Raw genomic sequence first — 21,655 nt, 5'->3', positions numbered from 1 at the left:
AGAAATGGCAGATGGAATTTAATGCAGACAAATGTGAGGTGTTGCACTTTGGGAGGACAAACCAGGGTAAGACTTACACAGTGAGTGGTAGGGCTGTGGGAATACAGATCCATAGTTTCATGAAAGTGGTATCACAGGTACATAGGGTTGTAAAAAGAACTTTTGGTACTTTGACCCTCATAAATCAGGGCATTGAGTACAGGAGTTGGGATGTTCTGTTGAAGTTGTACAAAATGTTGGTGAGGCCAAATTTAAAGTACTGTGCACAGTTCTGGTCACCTACCTACAGGAAAGATATCAATAAGCTTGAAAGGGTACAGAGAAAATTTACAAGGATGTTGCTGGGACTTGAGGACCTGAGTTATAGGGAAAGGTTGAATAGGTTTGGACTTTATTCCCTGGAGCGCAGGAGAATGAGGGGAGATCTTATAGAGGTGTACAAAATTGCAGGGTATAGATAGGGTGAATGCATACAGGCCTTTTGCCCGCAGGTAGGGTGAGACAAGAACTAGAGGACATAGGTTTAGGGTGAAAGGTGAAATATTTAAGGGGAATCTGAGTGGAAATTTCTTCAGTGCGAGTGTAGAATGAGCTGCCAGCGGAAGTGATAGATGCTGGTTCAACTGTAACATTTAAGAGAGGTTTGGATAGGTACGTGGATGGGAGGGGTTTGGAGGGATATGGTCCAGATGCAGGTAGATGGGACCAAGCAGAAGATCAGGACAGCATGGACTAGATGGGCCAAGGGCCTGTTTCTGTGTTGTAGTGCTCTATGAATCTATGACTCCTGAGGAAATAGAGGCACTGGTAACCGTTCTTGGCCATGACATCTATGCGGTTGGACCAGGACAGGCTATCTGTGATATTCATCCCAGGAACTTGAAGCTGTCAATACTCTCAAGCTTGCCACCATTGATATTGACAGGAGCATGTGCGCTGCCCCCTTTCCTGAAGTCAATGACCAGTTCTTTTGTTGACATTGAGCAAAATGTTGTAATGAAACCATGTTACTAAGCTCTCCATATCCTTCTTGTACTCTGACTCATCGTTATTTGAGATTCAGCCCACTGCAGTGGTAGACTTGTAGGTGGAGTTGGAGCAGAATGTGGACACGCAGTCATGAGTGTATAGGGAGTAGAGTAGGGGGCTAATGATGCAGCCTTGTGGGGCACCAGTGTTGAGAATAATCGTGCTGGAGGTGTTGCTGCCTATCCTTACTGATTGCGTTCTGTTGGTCAGAAAGCCAAGGATCCAGTTGCAAAGGGAAGTGTTGAGTCCCAGGTCTCGGAATTTGTTGATGAATTTGCTTGGAATTATAGTATTGAAGGTGGAGCTGTAGTCAATAAACAATAGTCTAACGTAGGTGTCTTTACTGTTCAGTTGCTCCGGAGATGAGTGTAGGGCCATTGAGATGGCATCCGCCACAGACCTGTTTCGGCATTAGGCGAATTGCAGTGGGTCAATGTTGCCTGGGAGGCTGGAGTTAATGTGTGCCATGACCAGCGTCTCTAAGCACTTCATGATGGTGGATGTCAGAGCCACTGGACGGTAGTCATTTAAGGCATGTTACCTTGCTTTTCTTAGGTACCTGGATGATAGTGGTCTTCTTAAAGCAGGCAGGAACCTCAGATTGAAGCAGGGATAGGTGTAAGATATCCCGCAAGCTGATCTGCACATGATTTAAGGACACAGCCAGGGACACCATCTGGATCAGATGCTTACCGTGGGTTCACTCTCCGGAAGACTGACCTTACTTCCGCAATGGTAACTGTGGGTTGAAGTGCATTGGAGGCTGTCAGAATGGGTGGTGACATACTGATCCCCTTCTGTTGAAAACGTGTATAGAATACATTAAGCTCATCGGGAAGTGATATGTTGTTGTCGGCGATGCTGCCCAACTTTGTTTTGTAGCATGTTTTAACATGTCAGCCCTGCCACAACTGACCGCTGGTCTGGGACTCGATTTTGGACTGGTATTGTCTCTTGGCATCTCTAATAGCTTTACAGAGGTCTTATCTCGATTTCTTGTATAGGTCATGGTCACCTGATTTAAATGCTGCAGTCCTAGACTTCAGTAGGGTGTGGATCTCCCGGTTCATACATGGTTTCCGGTTTGGGAACACCTGGATTGTCCTCTTCAGTACACAGTCCTCAACACACTTGCTAATAAAGTCTGTGATGGTGGTGACATACTCATCTAGGCTGGCAGCTGAGTCTTTGAACATGGACCAGTCCACTGACTCAAAGCCATGTGGAAGCTCATCTATTTCCTCAGACCAGCACTGCACGACTCTCTGTATTGGATCCTCCTATTTCAGCTTCTGTTTGTATGCAGGGAGAAGGAGAACAGCCTGGTGCTCTGACTTACCAAAGCGAGGGTGGGGGGGTGGCTTGGTAAGAAAGCTCACCAGCACCTCTACTTCCTCGGGAGGTGAAAGAAATTCAGCATGTCCCCATTGACCCTCACCAATTTTTATAAATGCAGCATAGAAAATATCCTATCCAGATGCATCACAGCTTGGTATGGCAACTGCTCTGCCCGTGACCACAAGAAACTGCAGAAAGCTGTGGTCACAGCTCAGTACATCACAGAAACCAGCCTCCCCTCCACGCACACCGTCTACACTTCCTGCTGCCTCGGTAAAGCAGCCAGCATAATCAAAGACCCCACCCACCCTGGACATTCTCTATTCTCCCTCCTCCCAACGGGCAGAAGATACAAAAGCATGAAAGCACGTACCACCAGCCTCAAGGACAGCTTCTATCCCGCTGTTATAAGACTATTGAATAGACCTCTTGTTTGATAAAGTGGACTTTTGACCTCACAATCTACCTCGTTATGGCCTTGCACCTTATTGTTTGCCTGCACTGCACTTTCTCTGTAACTGTAACACTATACTCTGTATTCTGTTATTGCTTTTCCCTTGTACTATCTCAATGTACTTATGTGATGAAATGATCTGTACGGATGGCGTGCAAAACAAAGTTTTTCACTGTTTCTCGGTACATGTGACAATAATAAATCAATTTATCAATTTACCACCCATACTGCTTCACTCAGGTTCTCTCTCCCTTAGTTCACCTTTCCCATTCCTCCTCCTCCTCTCTTCCCCCCCCCCCCCCCACTATTACTAAGATCGTTACCCTCCTCAATCTGGTTCCATCTGACCTTCACCCACACATATATCCACCTACGTTTCTTCTCCCTTGGTTCACCTTTCCTATCCCTTCTCCCACCTGGTTCTGTCTGCCCATCCTCCCTCCCTTATCTGGTTCCACTTATCACCTTCACCTTCTGTCTCTGCCTTCCCCACCCCCTCCCTCCACCTGGCTCCATCTGCCCAGTGTTTTTCCCCTGATCTGTTTCTACCTATCACCTACCAGCCCCTGCCTCACCCCTCCCTCTCACCTATCTTCCCTCGACACTCTCAGTCCCGATGCAGGGTCTTGACCCAAAGCTTCAACCATGCTTTTGCCTCCATAGATGCTGCTTGACCCATTAAACTCCTCCAGCAGTTTGTTTCTTGCTCCAGATACAAGAGACTCCATTTTCAGTCTCTCGTATCGCCATATAAGGTTTTATAAGGTTTCTTTATTAGTCACATGTACATCGAGACACACAGTGAAATGCATCTTTGTGTAGAACGTTTGGGGGCAGCCCGCAAGTGTCGCCACGCTTCCGGCACCAACATAGCATGTCCACAACTTCCTAACCCGTACATTTTTGGAATGTGGGAGGAAACCTGAGCACCTGGAGGAAACCCACGCAGACACAGGGAGACGTACAAACTCCTTACAGACAGCAGCTGGAATTGAACGCTGTAATAGCGTCACGCTAACCGCTACACTACCGTGCCTGCCTGTGCCGTGATGATTCAAAGAAATCATCAGCTGCTGTCATGTCAGTTTGTTTCACCATTTAGAAAGAGTAGTAACCATTGGGGAAGTAGTTTGAGACAACAGAGGATTTTTGACCAGAGGGGCCTGCCACTCTTCTGCTTAGTTACAAGGGATCTGATATACTGTACCTCCAATTTAAACATGCAGGCCTCCAGAACGTATGATTGGGTCCAACCAAATTCCCCCCTCCCACCCACCCTTACCTATAAGCAAGCTTGGTCTTGTAAACTTAAATGAACCTAAAAATTGTTACATTAGTCACTTTCCAACTTTTTTGGGTGCAGAATGTAAAGCTCGCTAAAAGTAGCAATTTGCCTTTATAAGGCATTTCTAACATTGTGACACGTCCCAAAAGCCCTCACAGGAGAGTAACATGTGACGCATTGCCACAAAAGGGGATATTAGGAGATGTAGAGAAAGAGAGTTTTCAAGATGTTTCTTTAAAGAGGAGCATGAGAGGCGGTGGTTGGGGGGGGCAAAGATGGGGTGAGGTTTCGGGAGGGTCTAAAAGTGGGAGAGGTCTATGGAGAGTCTGAGAAGGGGAGTGGTTTAAGGAGGGTCTGAGAGGGTGGAAGGTTTAAGGAGGGTCTGAGGGGAGGAGAGATTTACGAAGGGTCTGAGAGATGGAGAGGTTAGTGGGTGGGATGGTTCTGAGTGTCTGAAGGTATGGTTTTTACTGGTGGAGCATTTACTGTAGAGTGTAGTGGACTCAGCCCAATACATCATGGGCATATCCTATCCCGCTATCAAAAGAACCTACATGAGGTGCTGCCTCAAAAAAGCAGCATCTATCATCAAAGACCCCCACCATCCGGGCCATGCTGCCTTCTCACAGCTCCCATCAGGTAGGAGGTACAGAAGCTTGAAGTCCCACACCACCTGCACAACCCTAATCACTACCTCAGTATAGTAACACTATAACTACTTTGCACTACAATGAACTTTGTTCATTTTTTGGTTCTAATTGTGTTCTTTCTTGCACAATCCTTGTATAATTTATGATTAACTTATGTTTTTCTTCTGAATGTTGTGCCTCTAATGTCAGGTGTTTGTGATGCTGCTGCAAGTAAGTTTTTCATTGCACCTGTGCATACATGTACTTGTGCACATGACAATAAACTCAAACTCGAAAATCAGAGATGTGACAGAAGGCTGCTGGGCTGCAGCTCTCTGCTGAATCATACATGACCCTTTGATTGAAGCAGTTGAATACATTTCATGATTAGGATTGATATGTTTTGAGTAAGTCACCCAGTAAATATACAATACACAGCATTTGATTGTTGCTTTTAGGTCCTTAACCATGTGTGTGTCTCTGACATTTCACGCTGATGTAAATTTACAGTGTAAGTGCAGTGTTAATGGATAAAAATTATCTGTCTCTTCCTTCTTGATCTCAGGATGCTGAGCACTGTTTTGGACTGTAATCACTGTTGTAGGAAGCACAACAAAATCCCGGAAGAGATATTGTTCCCTGCTAATGAAGGATGAGATAAAAGTTGTGGAGAGAGTAATTTTAGCTCAGAAATTCAAGTGGTGGAATCAGTTTAGGTGGAGCCAAGAAAGAGAGAGTGCAGGGCATGGTTGTGGTAATGGGCATAATTGTAGTGATAATGTCCACACTGGGACCTCTGCTGTTTGTGATATATATAAGTGACTTGGATGAAAATGTAGATGGGTGCGTTAGTAAGTTTGCAGATTGGAGCTACAAAGATCTTTTAAAAGACATTTAGACAGGTGCATGGGTTGGAAAGGTTTAGAAGGTTTTGGGCCAAACACTGGCAAATGGGACTAGCTTGGATGGAGCATCTTGGTCGGCATGGAGTAGTTGGGCCGAAGGGCCTGTTTCTGTGCTGTATGACTCTATAACTCCATCTTTGACCCTATGGTGGAATTGTGGATAGTGTAGAAGATTGTGAAAGAATACAGAGGGAGATAGATCTGTTGCAGATATGGTTGGAGAAATAGCAGATGGAGTTTAATCTGGCCAAGTGTAAGGTGTTGCACTTTGGGAGATTAAATGTAAAGGGAAGTTAATGCCAGGACCCTTAACAGCATTGATGTACAGAGGGATCTTGGAGTCCAAGTCCATAGCTCCCTGAAAGTGGCTGCACAAGTTGATAGGGTGGCGTGCTTGGCTTTATTAGTCAAGGCATTGAGTTCAACAGTTAGGAAGTTACGTTGCAAATTTATAAAACTTTGGTGAGGCCGCATCTAGAGTATTGCATTCAATTCTGCTCACCCCATTATTGGAAGGATGTGGAGGCTTTGGAATAGGTGCAGAAGAGCTTTACCGGCATGCTACCTGGATTAGAGGGTATGTGCTATGAGGAGAGGTTGGACAAACTTGATATTGTTTTCTCTGGAACGGCAGAGGCTGAGGGGAGACCTGATAGAAGTTTATAACATTATGAGAGGCATAGATAGAGTAGACAGCCGGTATCTTTTCCCTAGGGTCTAATACTAGAGGGCATGCAATTAAGGTGAGAAGGGCTAAGTTCAAAGGGGAAATGTGGGGCAAGTTTTTTGACACAGAGCATGGTGGGTGCTTGGAATGCATTGCCATGGGTGGTAGAGGAGGCAAGTCTGATAGAGGCAATTAAGAAGCTCTTAGATAGGCAAATGAATGTGCAGAGAATGGAGGCATATGGACATTGTGTAGGCCAAAAGGATTAGTTTAGTTGGGTGTTTAATTACTAGTTTAATCAGTTTGGCACAACATCGTGAGCCATAAGGCCTGTTCCTGTGCTGTACTGTTCTATGTTCGATGTTCTAGTGTAGGGCATGGTATAAATCAGCAGATTACAGACACATTTAACAATGCAGCACATTAACAGTGGGGAACTTTAATGCATATCTAGATAGCCAACAACATTTTCAGGGATATTGTAGAGAATGCATTCACAGTGAGTTTGCGGGTTGTGAGTTAGTGAGGCCGAAGTGGCAGTTGGTGAGCACTTTGGGTCCAGTGACCACAATTCTATTAGTTTTAAATATTTATGGAAAAAGGTAGAACAGGTACACAGGTCAAAGTCCTAAACTGGAGGAGGGCCAATTTTGAGGTCATTAGGCAGGATCTAGCTGGGGTCGACTGGGTGACTCTATTCAAAGGCAAAGGAACAGTTGGCAAGTGGGAGGCTTTTTAAAGGGTCATATCAAGAGTCCAGGGCAGCATGTCCCTGTTAGGGTGAAGGATAGACATACCAAGTTCAGGGAACCCTGGCTGACAAGGGATATCGAGGCTCTGGTCATGAAAAAGAAGGAGGCATACATTGCATTTAGGCAGCTGGGTACAAATGAATCCCTTGATGAATATAAAAAGTTTAAGACCGGGCTTAACAGGGAAATCAGGAGGGCAAAAAGAGGGTATGAGATGGATTTGGCAGGCAGGGTTAAAGATAATCCCAAGAGGTTCTTCAGTTATATTAACAGTAAAAGAGTGACTAGGGAGAGACTAGCTCCTCTTAAAGACCATCAGGGTAACCAACGTGTGGAGCCCCAGGAGATGGCCAAGACTTTTAATGTCTCTTTCTCTTTGGTGTTTATCATGGATACCAGGACAATATCATGGATGCCAAAGAAATGAGGGTAATAAGTAATGAGGTCTTGGATCATATGCATATTACAAGGAAGGAGGTATTTGCAGCCTTGAAGCACATTAAGGTGGGCAAATCTCCAGGACCTGACCAAGTGCACCCCTGGACCTCATGGGAGGCCAGGGAAGAAATCGTGGAGGGCCTTGTCGAGTTATTTGTTTCGTCATTAGCCACTGGCAAAGTTCCAGAAGACTGGAGGGCGGCTAGTGTTGTTCCTTTGTTCAAGAAGTGTAGCAAGGACAGGCCAGGGAACTACAGGCCGGTGAGCTTGACTTCAGTTGTGAGCAAATTACTGGAGGGAATTCTGAGAGAAAAGATCTACCATCACTTGGATAGTCAAGGCCTGATCAGGAATAGTCAGCATGGTTTTGTGTGTGGGAAGTCATGTCTGACAAATCTTTTGGAGTTTATCGAAGAGGTAACTAAGGGGATAGATGAAGATAGGACAGTGGGTATTGTCTATATGGACTTTAGTAAGGCTTTTGACAAGGTCTCACATGGCAGGCTGTTCTGGAAGGTTAATTCTCATGGGATACAAGGGGAGCTAGCGAGGTGGATTCAAAATTGGCTCAATAATAGGAAGAAGAGGGTAATTGTTCAAGGTTGATTCTCCGACTGGAGGCATGTAACTATTGGGGTGCCCCAGGGGTTAATATTGGGACCTCTGTTCTTCATTATGCATGTAAATGATTTGGATGTGAATGTACACGGCATGATTAGCAAATTTGCTGATGATACTAAATTAGGGGGCTTTGTTGATAGTGAAGCAGGTTACAATAAATTGCAAAGAGATCTTGATCAGTTAGGGAGATGGGCTGAGGAATTAAGGTAAGTGTGAAGTGATGCATTTTGGATATTCAAACCAGGGTAGGAGTTATACAGTGAATGGCAGGGCACTGACAAGTGTTGTGGATCAGAGGGACCTGGGAGTACAAATGCACAGTTTGCTGAAAGTGGCCACGCAAGTAGACAGGGTGGTGAAAAAGGCACTTAGCATGCTGGCCTTCATCAGTCAGGTTTAGGAATAAGGACATCATGTTGCAGTTATATAAGTCATTGGTAAGGCCACACTTGGAGTATTGTGTACAGTTTTGATCACCCTGTTATAGGAAAGACATTGTCATGCTGGAGAGTGTGCAGGAGAGATTTACGAGGATGCTGCCAGGACTAGAGAGCTTTAGTTATAGGGAGAGGTTTGCTACGCTCAATCTTTATTCCTTGGAGCATAGGAGAATGAAGGGTGACCTCATAGAAGTTTATAAAATCATGAGGGGTATGGATAAGGGTCATAGTCTTTTGCCCAGGTTTGGTGAGTACAAAACTAGAGGGCACAGATACAAGATGAGAGGGGAGAGATTTAAAAGAGACTGAGAGCTAACTTCTGCCCTCTCCTACCGGAGAGTTTCTTCTTCTTCAGTTCTTTGCCCACAGAGGCTAGTGAGTACCTGGAATAAGCTGTCAGAGGAAGTGGTACAATTGCAACATTTAAGAGGCATTTGCATAGATACATGGAGGGGAGGTGTTTCGAGGGTTATGGGTCGAACATCGCAAGGAGGATGCTGTGGTTGGATTGGACCAGTTGGGCCGAAGGGCCTGTTTCCGTGCTGTTATTACTCTGTGAGTATTCATGTTTGGCACAGACATTGTGGGTTGAAGGGCCTGTTCCTGGCCTGTACCATTCTAGGATCGATGTTCTATGAGATGGCTTTATTGGCCAATTGCAACAAATTTCGCACAACTTTTCCTCCCACTGCCATTCCTCTGTATGAGAAGCTGTGATTACAGAAAATCATGCTGTCAAGCTAATTAAGTCAAATTTATCAATATTAATGAAACCTTGAAGGAAGAAAATAATCTAAAAGTAATTAAGGAAGCGAATTAGATGAAGTGAAACATTTCAGTCTGAATTAACAAAGAAACTTGAGACCATGGCGGAAATGAGTCAGCTGTCCATGTTAGCTCGCCACTGCATATTGGGATTTTTCAGAGAAAGCCACAAAGTAATGAATCTCTGCATATCTTTTATTTTGTTACTTTGCACAGCAGTTTGACAGCTGCTCCTAAATCAGACAGCTGCTGATATCAAAGCATCTCAGTGAACATTACATTGATATTCCACCAGCGGAGAGCCTGAACTTAAGCATGGGGAGAGGTGTTGCATTGCTACAAAATGAACAATGGAACTGGTTATTACAGGGATTTCAGTTCCTTTATATATTTCCGGGTGGGTAATTAAATGTGACGTGTTACAATATTTGGAAATCCAGTTCTCTCCTTTCATTCAGACTTGAACTTAATTGTTCAACTTAATGGTTGTTTGGGTTCAGTTGAAACTTGGAACCTGGAAACAAATTAATAATGAAAACTTAAATTGCCTCACTTGAATGTAAGCAGATAGAAGTAAGATTACAATTTTCTTCTCATCCATTCTCATTACAAAACTGACAAGGAGAGGGGGTAGGAATATCAGACTGGTACACTAATTGACAACTTGTGGCAGTTAGTTTCCCACAAGGATCCGTGTTGAGCGTTGCTGAGTCTGTCAATGACAGAAAGGCAGATGAAACTGAGAGTATCACACACAGTTATGGTGCAGAGCGAGGCCATTCAGCCAAATACATCCATAACTGCCAGGAAATGGGCCACGTTAAACCACAGCCCTGCAGGTTATGGTTCTTTCAAGCACCCAGCAAGGTCTCATCTTCGATCTGGGCACCTTTCAGCCTTCCAAACTTAATATTGAATTCTCCAGCTTCAGATGACTACCTTGCTTTGAAGGTGCCGGGGGAAATCGGTGGGCCAGGCAGCATCAGTGGAGGGAAACGTCGACTGTCCAGTTCCCTCCATAGATCTTCCCTGACCCGCTGAGTTCCTCCAGCACCTTGTGTGCTGATCCAGATTCCAGCACTTGCAGTCTCTTGTGTCTCCAACTCACTTTCTCTGTTGATATTAGAACTGGTCAGTTATGCTATAAGTCATCTATCTGTAACATTGGCTCAGTTTATTTCTCTTCACCAGTATAGCCTGACAGATTTTACATTATTTTTGTTGGTGTATCTCCCAGTCTCTTGCTCTCCCTCTTTCTCTGTCAAACAGCTCTAATTTCACTGTTCTTATGTTCCTTTGTTCATGTTGCCTGATAGAACATAGAACAGTACAGCACAGAACATGCCCTTCGGCCCACAATGTTGTGCCGACAGAGCTAATCCCTCCTACCCACAGAATGCCCATATCCCTCCATTTTCCTCTCATTCATGTGCCAATCCAAGCCCCTCTTAAAAGCCCCCAATGAATTTGCCTCCACCACCCTATCAGGCAACACATTCCAGGCATCCACCACTCTCTCAGTAAAAAAAGTACCCCTCTCATCTGTTCTGAACCTACCCCCTCTCACCTTAAATGCATGCCCTCTGGTATTGGATCACTCAATGACCCTCATTATCTCCACAGCAACTCGGGCCTCACCTGATCAGAAATATTTCCTTTGTCCGATCCAGCCCTCTGCAATTTAACACTTACTCTCTTTCCCAGTTCTGACAAAGAGACTTTGATCTGAAATATTAGCTCGATTTCTCCCTCCATAAATGCTGCCTGATCTGCTGAGTGTTTCTGGTATTTTGTATCTTTGTTATGTTTTCATTGCGATGGGGATTTCTGCCTCTACCACCTACCAGTCAGTGAGTTCCAGATTCCCACTACTTAACAAGTAAAAGCTTTTTGCTCAGTGCCCCTCTAATCCATGGTTATTGTCCTCTCTGCTGAGGGAGTTAGGTCCTTTCAGTTTACTTTCTCTCACTCTCCTGTAGTTTTATCCACCTCAGTCAGATCTCTCCAGTCTCCTCCATTGCAAAGAAAACATAAGAACATAAGAAAGATTTATGTTGCCAGGACTTGAGGGCCTGAGTGATAGGGGTTAAGAGTTATGAGGAGAAGGCGGGAGAATGGAGTTAAAAAAAACAGCCATGATTGAATGGCAGAGTAGATTCGATGGGCCGAATGGCCTAATTCTGCTCCTTATACTTTACGGTCTCATGGTCTTATGGGGAGAGGGTGGGCAGGCTCGGACTTTATTTCTTGGAGTGCAGGACACTGAGGGGTGAATTTATAGAGGTGCATAAAATCATGAGGGGCATAGATAGGGTGAATGCAGGCAGTCTTTTTCCCCAGGAAAGGGAACCAAAAACTAGAGGGCATATGTTTAAGGTGAGAGGGGAAAGATTTAAAAGGGACCTGAGGGGAAACTTCTTCACACAGAGGGTGGTGCGTATATGGAACAAGCTGCCAGAAGAAGTGGTTGAGGCGGGTACAATGACAACATTTAAAAGACATTTGGACAGGTTCATGGATAGGAAAGGTTCAGAGGGATATAGGCTAAACACCAGCAAATGCGACTATTTTAGGTGGGCACCATGGCTGGCATGGATGAGATGGGCCAAAGGGCCAGTTTCCATGCTGTATTACTCTATGACTCTATCTTAGACTACCTGGGCCCTCAAGCCTGCCCTCCTATTCAATGTGAAAAACAAGCCTCTCTATCTAACTATAATTCTCCAGCTCTGGCAACATCTTCACCAATCTCCCCTACACTTTCTCTCAGGCTATCACACCCTCCCTGTACTGTGATGACCAGAACCGTTCACAATATTGTGACTAGCTAAAGCACTGTGAGCAGCTTTGGGCACCACCCTTTAGGAAGGATTGTCCAGGACCTGGAGCTGTCGTCTATTTGGAGTGTTAACTGATCTCCACAGATGCTGCCAATAACCCTTTGTCATTTTATTTCAGATTTCCAGAATTTGCAGTCTTTTGCTTTTGACTTTGCCCAGTCATATTTTTTGATTTTCGAAGTGCCCACCTACCAGGGCCATAAGAGCTACTCTTGTGTTTTGGTGTGGGAAACTGATATTAGAACTGGTGTGGAGTTCCTTATTTTACCTCACCCTCTTCCAGACAGTGTTACATTTGCATCTTGTGAGACCCTGGGACCGTCCTTCCATCGATCCAACAACGTAAATCTACTTCTTTTATCTCTCTCTTCACAATTCTGACAAAGAGTCTTTGACCAGAAACATTAACTCAGTTTCTTCTTCCATAGATGATGTCCGGCTTGCTGAGATTTTCCAGAATTTTCTGTTCTCATTTCAGATCTCCAACATCTATAGCTTTTTATTTAATCTTCAAAGGATTGCTTCCTACTCTTCATATTCAAGCCCTTTGAGGTAACGGCTCACATCTCCGCGAGTCTAATTGTTGCTTTTGTATCTTTCTGCCAGCTGTTAGTGATCTATGTACAAGGGCATCCAAATTACTTTACCAGAAACCATTTTGAACTTACTCACTCAGATTGCAAGCAGTTTTACACTTCCTCATGCAGCATAGTTCACTTAGTCAGCCTCTACCTCCCTGTAATCCCCTGCTTCCACCTGCGCAGCCTATTGTGATAGCTAAATTAAAGTAATTTAAAAATAATGTGCAGTATGTTTCCGCAGAGCTCGGTACAAGGTTTTTACTGCTCTTTGCTACATGTATTAATAAGGGCCACAATAGAACAAAAGTCTGTTGATGGTACCAAAATTGTCAATAGAGAGGAGGAAGTTCTGGGCCAGAAGAAGATATTGATGGAACGATGAAATGGCCTCAAAAGTGGCAAAAAGTGAGGTAATGAATTTGGGAGGGAGATCAAAGCAAAGGAATAGATGATAAATGTGGAGGACAGAAGGGTCAGAGTGTGCAAGGTTTGACTCCAACTATTGGAGTTTTTTCCCTTTAATATCTAATGCTTCTGTGTTCCACATTGATACCATATTCAGTCAAATGCTGCCTTGATGTCTGGGGCAGTCACTCTCACTCACCACTAGACTTTAGCTCCTTGTTCCATGGTTTGACTAAGTCTGAGCCAACTGATAAGATAAGATCAGAAATCTTTATTAGTCACATGTACATCGAAACACACAGTGAAATGCATCTTTTGCGCAGAGTGTTCTGGGTGCAGCCCGCGAGTGTTGCCATGCTTCCGGTGCCAACATAGCATGCCCACAACTTCCTAACTCGTACGTCTTTGGAATGTGGGAGGAAACCGGAGCACCCGGAGGAGACCCACGCAGACTCAGGGAGAACGTACAAACTCCTTACAGACAATTGAACCGGGTCGCTGGCGCTTTAATAAAGTTACGCTAACCACTACACTACCGTGCCTGGTCCTGGTGAAACCCAAACTAGGCATCGGTGAGTAGGTTATTGGTGGGCACGTGTAGCTCAATCTATGACACCTTCCATCACTTTGCTGATTACTGAGTGAAAGCTGATTGATGGTAATTGGACAGATTGGATCTGTTCTGTTTTTTGTGATCAGGACTTACCTGGGCAATTTTCCACAGATACTAGTGGTGTCATTGTACTTGATGGAACAGCTTGGCTGGAGACACAGCTAACTCTGCATCACGAGTCTTCAGTACTAGAGGCGGGATGGTATCTGATCCCTTAGTGTCTATTGTATCCAGTGCTCTCAGACATTTTTGACATCACGTGGAATGAATTGAACTGGCCGGAGTTCGGGTTCTGTGCTGTTGCAATTTCACGAGTCTGGCACCTCATCATTTTTAAATGTGCTGGATGCTGCTACCAACATGCCTTTCTGCACTTATCGAAGAAGGCTTGATAGTAATGGTAGACAAAGGATATGCCAAACCACAAGTCTCCAAGTTTGCAGCCAACACAAGGCTTGAGGGGGAGTGCGAGGTGTGAGTTAGACAAGTTGGGTGAGTGGGCAAATGAATGGCGGATACAGTTTAACAAGGATAAATGTGAGGTTATCCAGTTTGGTTCTTTAAAACAGAAGGACGTTAGTATCTGAATGGTGAAAAATTAAGAAAAAAGGGAAGGTATAACAAGACTTGGATGCCTTTGTACACCACTCACTGAAAACAGGCGTTCAGATGCAGCAAACAGTTTGGAAGGAGATGGTACGTTGGCCTACATTGTGATGATTTGAGGGGAGAAGCAAAGGTGTCTTACTGCAGTTGCTCAGGGTCCTGGTGACACCAATCTGGACTTTTACACACAGCTTAGATATCCTCATTTGAAGAAAAATGTTCTTGTATGGAGGATTGTAACAAAGGATTATTAGACATTTTTTTTGATTATAGATATTATTTCTAATGCACAAGATTGCAAGAGGCTGCAGTGGATTATAGACTCAGCCAGCTCTATCATGGTCACAACCCTTTCCACCATTGAGGACATCTTTAAGAGGTAATGCCTCAAGAAGGAGGCATCCATCACTAAGGACCCTCACTATCCAGGACATGCCCTCTTCTTGTTACTACCATCAGGGAGGAGGTACAGGAACCTGAAGACTCACACTCAACATTTCAGAAACAGCTTCTTCCCCTCTGCTATCAGATTGCTGAATGGTCCATGAACCCATGAACACTACCTCGTTATTCCTTTTTTTTTGCCCTATTTATTTATTTTTGTAATTTATAGTAATCTTATATCTTTGTGTTATACTGCTGCTGCCAAACAACAAATTTCACGGCATTTAAGTCATTGATTCTGATTCTGATTCTGAGACTGATTCTTAAGATGGTAGGACCAACGGATGAGAACAGGTACGATCGGTGAGGCCTAGATTCAATGGAGTATACAAAAATCAGTGTTTCCCATGGAAGCCGGTGAAATTCTATAGGATTAGTCAGAGTAGATGCAAGAGGGATATTCCTGATGGTTGGACAGTCCAGAACCAGGGATCACAGCTTTAGAACATGGGGTATGCCACTTAGAACTGAGATCAAGAGAAATGTCGTCACCCTGAGGGCAGTCACCAGGTGGAATCTCTACCACAGAAGGCAGCAGGGGCCAAGTCATTTAATATATTTGAGAAGGTTTCTTTTTTCTTAATGCTGAAGGGATCAAGGGATATGGGGAAAAAGCAGGAACAGGGTATGATCAGCCATGATCATGCTGGGAGTGAAGCAAGCTCAAAGGTCTGAATGGTCGACTCCTCCTCCTATTTGCTATGTTTCTATATTTCAGTCTCAGTCTGCATATGACCTGCTTTTACTTTTGCTATTTTATTATTTTTGCATATCTGCACAAGTTTTTACAGTCTGTTTCAATTTTCCTTACCCTACTTGCCCTATCCTTATCAACTTCTCGGTCTTCCTTTCCCGAAATCTGAAACTTACCCAATCCTCAAGTAACTAATCTTTTTGACAATATTATAAACCTGTCCCTTTGATTTAATACTATTGCTAACATCTCTTGATAGCCACTGGTGCACTATTTTTTTTGTTGTTTTTGCCTTAAAAATATATAATTTTTGTAAACTGTTCATTGATTCTTTCAACGTTAGACATTACTTGTCTCCGGAAATAGTTTTTGATGTAATTTCCCAATCTACCAAAGACAACTCAGACCTCATTCCTTTGTAGTTTGTTTTATTTCCGTTTAAACCCCGTTTCAGATTGAACTAAATCTCTCAGTCTTGATGTTGAAGTCTATCTGTGGTGATCATTCTGCCTCAAAAGTCCCTTAGCACTTGAATTATTCATGACCCCTTTCTCACTGCAGCATACTAGATTTAAAATTGCTTGTTCCCTCATTAATTCCTCAACAAATTGATCAAGAAAACCATCTCTTATACACTCTATGAATTGTCCTCCCCCCGTTACTGTTAACTTAAAGTCTCCCATGATTTTTGTATTACCCTTGTTGAATGCACTCTGTTTTCCTGATTTATAGTCTGCCCCACATTACCATTACTGTTTGGAGACCTGTACAATTCCAATGTTTCCTACCAACATTAACTCTATCCAAACTAATCATTGAGTCATACAGCACAGAAATAAACCTTTCGGCCCACACTGTCCATGCTGACCATCAAGTAGCTGTCTATATTAATCCCATTTACCAACACTTGGTCTATGGCCTACTAAGCCCTGATGATTCACTGGACACCATTGACGTGGTGGGTTCAATGGCCTGATTTTGCACTGTACATCTCTGACTCTAAGTCTGGGGAGTGGCGAAGAATTTAGTGATGAAAGGGAAATAGACACCAATATCTGAGGACATGGGCGCAAGTCCCCAGTATTGTGTTGTCAGAGTTAAAGGTGAGTTCTTGAGACTGGAAAGGAACTTGTAGAGGGAGAGAAGGAGGTTCTGCCAAAGCAGGATGAGCAGCTGGTTCTAAATTAAAGAAAAACATGAAACTACAAAACCAATAATCCTTGTATTGCTACATTGGTATTGGTATTGGTTTATTATTGTTACTTGTACCGAGGTACAGTGAAAAACTTGTCTTGCATACCGTTTGTACAGATCAATTCATTACACAGTGCAGTTACATTGGGTTAGTACAGAGTGTATTGATGTAGTACAGGTAAAAACAGTAACAGTACAAAGTGTCACAGCTACAGAGAAAGTGCAGTGCAATAAGGTGCAAGGTCACAACAAGGTAGATCGTGAGGTCAGAGTCCGTCTCATTGTATAAGGGAACCATTCAATAGCCTTATCACAGTGGGATAGAAGCTGTCCTTAAGCCTGGTGGTACGTGCCCTCAGCTCCTGTATCTCCTGCCTGATGGGAGAGGAGAGAAGAGAGAATGACCCGGATGGGTAGGGTCTTCGATTATGCTGGCTGCTTCACCAAGGCAGCGAGAGGTAAAGACATGGCAATTTAACCATTATGGAGACATGGTGCGAAGGGAATTAAACATTCCTGGATACTTAACCTTTATAAGAGAGAGGCAAAATAGAGCCAGAAAGAGTAGTCCTAACCATTCAAGATGCTTCTTAAATGATTCTATTTCTTGATTTTCTGAATTAAGATCCTTTCTTTTGACTGTTCTTTTTCCATGCATCATCCCAAGGACTCATCTTTAACCCTGACAGCACAAAACTCGGGACTCACACCCAGGTCTTCAGGTATTGGTATCTATTTCCCTTTCATAACAAAATTCTTTGCCACTCTCCAGACTTAGAATCATGGAGCTATGGAGTTGTCCAGTATAACAGCCAGCCATTTAACCTACCATGTCCATGGTGCCCATTGCATTTATATACATTAATCCCATTTACCTACACTATGTCTTCAGCCTTCTGTACCTTGGCAATTTAAGTTCTTGTCTAATTACTTCCTAAATATTGTAGGAGTGTGTGCCTCTACCATCTCTTCAGCCAGCAGGTTCGAGCCTCCAACCACCTCTATGTGAAAATGGCACCATGGTGCTGTGGTCAGTTTGTTTCCTGTGATCCTTGCTCAGCCACACTGGCTACAAGAACCTTGTAACCACTGACAAGGCAAGAGCTGAGGCTCCAGTGATGCTGCTTCTGGAACCAAGTACCTGGCTCACTCATACTGCTGTTCCTCTTGATTGACCATTTCTGCAGTAACTAATCTAAGCATTGTGATTGCTTCCTGGAATAACTCTTCCCCTCCCTAATGCATGGCATTGTCCAGATTTTGGATTCCAGCTCATCTGCTCTCAGCCAGAGTTCCTCAAGCTGCAGATACTTACTGTAAATGTATTCTCCATGGGTCACAATGGTCTCATCAACTCCCATACAGAAAGCTGCGACATATGACCTGTCTGTAAGGAGTCTGTACGTTCTCCCCATGTGTCTGCGTGGGTTTCCTCCGGGTGCTCTGGTTTCCTCCCACATTCCAAAGACGTACGGGTTAGGAAGTTGTGAGCGTGCTATGTGTGTTATTATGTTTATTATGTAGTTATAATAAAAAACTACAGTTCCCAGTAGGCAATGCAAGGGGTCACATGGGAAACAGGAAGTGGCTGTAAAAAGAGAGGGAAAGCAAGCCTGTCTCGTTGTTGGTTAATAAAAATGTTCAGATGTTAAACCCACATGTAGTTTGCCTCTTGATGAAGAACAAACATAACGCTATGTTGGTACCAGAAGTGTGGCGACACTTGTGGGCTGCCCCCAGAACACTCTATGCAAAAAGATGCATTTCACTGTGTGTTTCGATGTACATGTGACTGATAAAGGTATCTTATCTTGTCTTACGACCTGCCTTGCCATCCTTGTGTAAATTTACTTTTATAATTTAGTTAATTTAATTATTTAAATATCTAGCTATAACATTGCCCCTTCTTTATCAAAGTCACTTACTCACCGAAGTCCATACTCCATAAACTCTGCACTTAGTGGGCACTGGAGTCTCTGCCTCAGCAGACCCCACAGACGTATATTTCCAGGCTCCATTCGCTTTGATTCAGCTGACTTCAGCTAACCAGCTGTAATTGGTTTTCTAATTACCTGGCAGTCGAAAGACAAGCTGTTTATCACTTCATACTGTTTGTTTACCTCAGCAAATAAAACCATAAGTTTAAGAGACTCTAACAGTTAAACCAAATTAAACAATTAAAGACTTAAAAATGAAAACACCCCTTACTCACTGAAGTCCACATTCTGTAATCACTCCCATTTAGTGGGCCCTGCATGCTGTGCCAAAACATGGAGTTTTGGCTGTGATTATGACACACAAAACATGGGTTGTGCTGTGAAAGCATTGGCCTTTGTTCTGCCGAGAATAAGGCGGTAAGATTAGTCAATGGAACAGATTAATTTATCTAGTGCTGATTTGACTGGAGTGGTACTGTTGATCCTTCGCTTAAATTTGAGGAAGTTTGGAGCCCATTTATTCAATATTTTCACATGATATAGATCCCCTTATAATAAACTTTCAATTTAGAGGAACGGAGTTGACGACATAATATTGCTCTGTTTCTATTGAGAAATTTTAGTCCAGTTTTTTTTTTGTTTGTTTTTAATTTTTTTTCTTTAGCTTAGTTTGGTTTGATATATTGTTTATAATTTTTCTTATTGTTTTGGGGATTTTTTTTTCTTTTATATTTTATAATAATATTTTTCTTTTATATTATATTCATTTACTAGCAGATCGTTGGATCTACAGATTCTTTTTATACTTTATTGTTCTTTATGATTATCCATGTCATGATTGTTCTCCTGATCTCTTTGTATTACATGTATAAACATTGATATATTAATCTGTATTAATTTGAAAACTAATAAAAAAAGATTGAAAAAGAAAGAGCTGATTGACTGATGTGAACTTATGTCCTGTGGCCATGTTAATCATCACTGGAAACTGAGTAACAAAAGATGAAAACGGGGCAGTTCCATGGCGGATGGACATTCTTCTCCTTCAGGTATCTCACCGAGCCCCCAGGAGCTGACAATGTTATTGGCTCCCAACACTTTTTGTTTAGAACATGACAATGGCCCGGGAAGTAAAGCAACTCCTCAACATGAATAAAACAAAGTCATGGACTGAGTGATACAAACATTCAAATTAGGAGCTAGATTAGGCCACCAGGCCATTAGGCTGGATTGGAGGACTTTATTTATGAGGAGCAATTGGACAGACAGGGCTTGTTTTCCTTGGAGCATCGGAGGCTGAGGGATGACCTGATAGAAGTATATAAGATATGAGGGGCATAGATAAGGTAGATAGTTAAAACATTTTTCCCATGATAGATTTATCAAGAACTAGAGGGCTTAGGTTTAAGGTGAGAACAATGATTTTTCAAGGGTATCTGAGGGGTAAGGTTTTTTACACAGAGAGTGGTTGATATCTGGAGCTTGCTGACAGGTGAGGTGGTGGAATCAGATACAATCACTTCAGTTAAGTGACATTTAGACAGACTCCTAATTATGTCTCTATGACTCTGCTTCCACTTACCTCTCAGGAGGAGAGTTCCAAAGACTCACAACCCTCTCTGTCTTAAATGGGTGGCTCCTTATTCTTAAACAGTGTTTGCTAGTTCTAGAATCTTTCTTGAGAAACCCTTCTCTCCAGATCCACCCTGTCATGATCCCTCATTAAGGGCATCTGTCACCCCTCTCAACTCCATAAGATACAAACCAAGCCTAACTCAACCTTTCCTCAAAGACTAGCTGCCCATTCCATGCATTAGCCCAGTAAACCTTCTCTGAACTGCTTGCAACACATTAACATCATTCCTGAAAGAATACCACACACAATAATCTAGATATAGACCCATCACTGTCCCATATAATTGAAGCATAACCTCATTTTTTAAATTCAGTCCATCATGCAAACCAGCCTCCCCTCCATGGACTCTGTCTACACTTCCCACTGTCTTGGGAAGCAGCCAGCATAATCAAAGAACAGTCCCACACCACTCATTCTCTCTTCTCCCTCCTCCCATCGGGCAGATGATACAAAATCTTGAGAGCACGTACCACCAGGCTCAGGGACAGCTTCTCTTGAATGAACCTCTTATGTGCTGAAGATGAACTCTTGATCTCTGAAACTACCTCATCGTGGTCCTTGCACTTTATTTGTCTGTCTGCACTGCACTTTCTCTGTAACTGTAACACTATCAGAATCAGAATCAGGTTTATTACCACTGACATATGTCATGAAATTTGATGTTTTGCAGCAGCAGTACAGTGCAAGATATAAAGACATAAAAATTACCATGTTACAAAAATAAATAAATAAAGCAAATGAGGAATAATGAGGTGGTGTTCATGGACTGTTCAGAAATCTGATAGCAGAGGGGAAGAAGCTATTTTTGAAATGTTGAATGTGGGTCTTCAGGCCCCTGTACCTCCTCCCTGATGGTAGTAATGTGAAGAGGGCATGTCCCGGGTGGTGAGGGTCCTTAATGATGGATGTTGCCTTCCTGAGGTACCACCTCTTGAAGATGTCTTCAATGGCAGGGAGGGTTGTGCCCATGATGGAGCTATGCATGCATCCTTGAGGTGCGTCTGTGTTCATTTTCAGCGAGGAGGAGATGTTACTACCGATCCGCACTGACTGTGGTCTCCTGATAAGGAAGTCGATGATCCAGTTGCAGAGGGAGGTACAGAGGTTTTGAAGCTTGTTGATTAGTACTGAGGGGATGATGGTGTTGAACACTGAGCTGTAATCGATAAACAGCAGCCTGTCGTATGTTTTGCTGTTGTCGAGGTGTTCCAAAGCTGAGTGGACAGTCAGTGAGATTGTGTGCACTTGTAGACCTGTTGTGGCTGTAGGCAAACTATATTCTGCATTCTGTTTTTCTTCCTTTTTTACTACCTTGACGTACTTAGAGCCATAGAGTCAAAGAGCATGTAAACAGGCCTTTCGGCCCAACTGGTCCATGCTGA

The sequence above is a fragment of the Pristis pectinata genome, chromosome 5 (assembly GCF_009764475.1).
Source record: "Pristis pectinata isolate sPriPec2 chromosome 5, sPriPec2.1.pri, whole genome shotgun sequence".
Taxonomy (NCBI): domain Eukaryota; kingdom Metazoa; phylum Chordata; class Chondrichthyes; order Rhinopristiformes; family Pristidae; genus Pristis; species Pristis pectinata.
The sequence above is the reverse complement of the archived record's forward strand: the minus strand, read 5'-3'. Positions refer to the sequence as shown.